The 4,005-nt window shown below is 43.7% G+C and overlaps 1 protein-coding gene across 2 annotated transcripts in view; it reads left to right on the top strand.

Annotated features, from left to right (window-relative positions):
• The window catches only part of LOC102681877 (tyrosine-protein phosphatase 99A-like), a 334,024-nt gene that overhangs the window by 211,216 nt on the left and 118,803 nt on the right, over positions 1–4,005 (top strand). The gene's annotated exons all lie outside the window — the stretch shown is intronic.

Genomic DNA, 4,005 nt, shown 5'->3' with positions numbered 1-4,005 from the left:
AAAAAAAAAAAAAAAAAAAAAAAAAGAGAGAGAGAAAAAATAGCGCACTCATGCAACTTTTAACTTGGCGCAATGTTTTCAGCAACAGCGAGGCACCTAGTTTAATAACTAGCCCGGCTCGCGCTTCCGTGAACGGATTAACGAACGAAATTTATTACGCGACCAGAACGGTAGAAGGGAAGAAAATGTTCCCTATCCATTCCGGAGGAGGGAGCTTAATGAACCGTAGCCGTTCAGTTATCGTTACGCGGAACGGAGAAGCCGTGTCGAAAATACGAGAGCGTCTTCTCGGATCTTTCTAATTTATGATTCTCTTCTACGAGCGGCCGCCGCCTTTTACCGGCCATCGACGACATGTTAATTTGCATTAATTATATCCCGGTTGTCGAGCAACCGAAAAACACGCTGCGCGTATTCGCGATAGACGCTTTCTTCCATTTTCTTCCTTCCTTTCTTCCTTCCTTCCTTCCTTCCTTCCTTCGTCTCGCGAGAGGTGGTTCCGTTTTTCGAGTTTTGCCTTCCTCGAAGAGGGAGAGGGAGAGGTGGATGTACACGATAAATTGGATAACATCCCGCATTCGTAATTTGTTTAATAATACGCGAAATACATGGGAATTATACGCGAAACTAATTGCAATTAAATAGACGATTTTTGAAACGGTCCCGTGCCGAGCCGTAATGAGAGGATGATGCTTTAGCGCGGAAATAATTGCATCGTCGATATCGTTATGCCAGTTCTTTGTATTTGTTGTGCCAACAGCGTGGATTATTAACGTTGTTCAGCGTAACGTATATTATACCGTTCTCCGTGCATGATGTAATTATCGATACGAGAAACTAATATTTCAACGGAGAGGGGCCGCGTTGCTCGGTGTTCCTGATTAGCGCGTAAAGTTCGGCCCGTACCGGCTCGTTTCACGGGAATTATTCACAGGGTTGAATTTCTACGGAATTGGTCTGTTCTGGATGCGTGATTCAAAGGCGACGCGCGTCTCGTCATCACATATTCGTATTTAATGTCGCGACGTTTTATATTCTCGGGACGAAAAAAAAAAGCCGTGTAGAGGGATAATAAAAATTGATAACGGGATTCGCGCAACAGCCTATTGGCCAGGTGTTTCGAGCAACACGTCGCCATTCGACGCGTTATTCGCGATGCTTGCGAAACACGTTGAAAATAAAATTCCTCCTCTGGCATCGAACAATATTCCATTATTCCACGAATGCACTTACAACGAATTCGCGTATTGTCCCTCGAAAACCTATCTGCGCCGCGACAAAATAGTTTTTTTTACAAGCTCACCGCGGTGTCACGGATCGTAACGAACGTGGGTGGCGAATATGCGGTCGGGATCGGGGGAAAAAACGATGGGAAATTGCAGCCCCTGTGCACGCCCAATCCCGGGCCAATCCGCGCTCCCATTCTTTGAAATAGAAAATAGATTCGGCGGACGGCTAATTTTCCCCCGTTGCCCGATCAACCACCCAATTACGGGAAATTCTCCCCCTCTCCTTTCGAGGATTCGATAAAATTCGAATCGCGAAGATTTGGAGACGAGTTTAGAATTGGTTAGTGTCGCGATATCTCGAACGGATGAAAGGGTGTCGACGATACTCGATATACCCCTAAAACGGACCGTGTTTCGACCGCGTTACAAGTACGGGAGCTGCGGTACGGGACGTACGTGAACTATGAGGTCGATAACTGGCGTGTTAAACGTTGACGCGTCAAGTTAACGTGCTCCTGGTTTCGTTGCTTGCGGAACGATTAATTCACGATCGAATTGCTCGTGAATTAAATAGAACGATAATTTCCGTGTGTTTTTTCCTACCGTGTTTCCCATTTATGACGTGCGTATATATATATATATATATAATTACATCTCGATTAATTGGATCGTGATCGAAAATTATATTCGCGTAAGTTTGCGAGTACGTAAAAAGAATTAGCGATTTTCGAAAGGGCGGTGAAGCGGGAAGAGAATGGCGGGAGAATAATAATCGGGGATAGAAATCGGGTTGATTTCGTTAAAACGAAAATGGCTGGAAACCTTTGAGGTTTCGTCCTGGCGACGACGATTAATCGGTGAACCGTTCGCGTGTCACCAGTTCACCGGAACTGGTAACGGGTTTAATATCATAAATCGTGGTTTCAAACGACGCGACCGGGGAATTCGCGTCGCGTAAGTAGATTATTCGATATATGAAACAGATTACGAAAGTCTATCGGCCGTCTCCTCCTCTCGCGAGATAATCCGCGTGATCGATCATCCGCGTTTCGCCCCGCGTTACGTTGTTTAATGTGCACGTAGTGGTGGGTATGTATCGGTTATATTCGTTACTGACGTCATTTCGTAATTAGATCGCGCGCATGTTTGGGGAAGGGGAAGGTGGAGGGAGAGGGGGAAAAATTATATCTTTTTTTTTTACGAAATTTATTCCCCTCGGATATTTTTGCCCCGTGTATTTTTCCATTTTTTTAAATTTTTCATAAAACGCGATATATCGTAGTTTTCATCCTCTTTCGATATTTCAAAGACAATTTATTACGGTCATTGTTTGATGCTAGAATATTTGTCAGATTTTTTTTCCTCCTCCCTCCTCCTGCTGAAAATATGATACGAATACGCTTGTTTCGATGCACGTTCCTACAAGTTAGGTAAGAACAATTTGAAACCGGAAAGAAATCCAATAGTCTCGCGTCGTACAGAAATGTCGGAAAATTGAAAGCGAAAGAGAGAGAGAGAGAGAGAGATGCAAGGAATGACGTCCTTTCCCACCGAATAAAAAAAGAAGACTGCCCCTTTTGCGGACAGAACTACTCGAAAGCTTTGGATAATCTCGCGCGGCGTCTATTCAACTGGACGTTACTTTTCATCGCTCTCGTTTGAAAAACTCTCGTTTTACGCAACGGCCGAAAGAAACTTTCCTTTCTCACCGATACTCTTATACCTCTTATACGCTCTATTAGATTATCGTGCTTTCTTCTGCGAGATTAGAACGTGGAAGAGAGAGAGAGAGAGGGGGAGAGGGAGAGAGAGAGGCGAGCAAAAGCGAAAGCTCTTTGTTCCTGCCCCCGGGAACAGAATGCAATTTTGTCGCGGCGTTTTTACTTGTGGCACGTTTGACGCGTGGAAAAGCTCGACGCCGGCGCTGAAACTCGCCGCGCCCGCTAACCTACATTCCTCTTCACGACCTTCCCTGCGTTATTGAATTTCGACGCGCGACCAAATTCCCGGGCTTCGACTGAATTTACATTTAATCCCGACCAACTTGCCGAATGAATAAACAAACGTCAAAGTGATATTTCTCGCCTTTCTCACCTTTCCGCTTCTCGCGAAATTCTTCGCCACGAGGTGGCCTTCAAAATCTTTCAAAGTTTCTAAGAATAAAATCAATCTATCCGGATTCGGGATGACTCGTTCGAGGAAAAAGTTTGGCACGAGTCGTTCGCCCTCGAAATTATTCGATTATTGTCGAAGCGGATTTGATCAATTAATATGACAAATCTTCCTCGCGTGTGAACATCAACTTAGCAATAAACGATGAATCGTTGAAAGAGAGGGGAGAACAACTAGTTGAACGAATAAACAAACGTCAAAGTGATCTCATCTTTGCGAAATCTTTTGCCATCTTTTAAAGATGCCCTTTAAAATCTTTCAAAGTTTCCAAGAATGAAATCAATCTATCAGGATGACTCGTTCGAGCCGAGGAAAAAATTCCACCCTCAAAATTATTCATTATGAAAGCAGAACCTAGTAATTAATATGACAAATCTTCTTAGCATACATCAACTTACCAATAAACGATGAACGAAAGAAAGAATGAACACAAGGATGTAACAAGGCCACAAGGATTTTATTCAAATAAAGAAAGCTATCCTTGTACGATCATTTCACTTAACCATTCGATAGATGCCTCGTTGAACTCTCCTCTCAGTCAGCTCAACGTCAACAACTACAACAAGAATCTTTACGCAGAATACTTCGAATATTCGAACAAGCA

The sequence above is a fragment of the Apis dorsata genome, unplaced genomic scaffold, assembly GCF_000469605.1.
Source record: "Apis dorsata unplaced genomic scaffold, Apis dorsata 1.3 scaffold_683, whole genome shotgun sequence".
Classification (NCBI taxonomy): Eukaryota; Metazoa; Arthropoda; class Insecta; order Hymenoptera; family Apidae; genus Apis; species Apis dorsata.
This window is presented reverse-complemented; position numbering and strand designations above follow the sequence as displayed.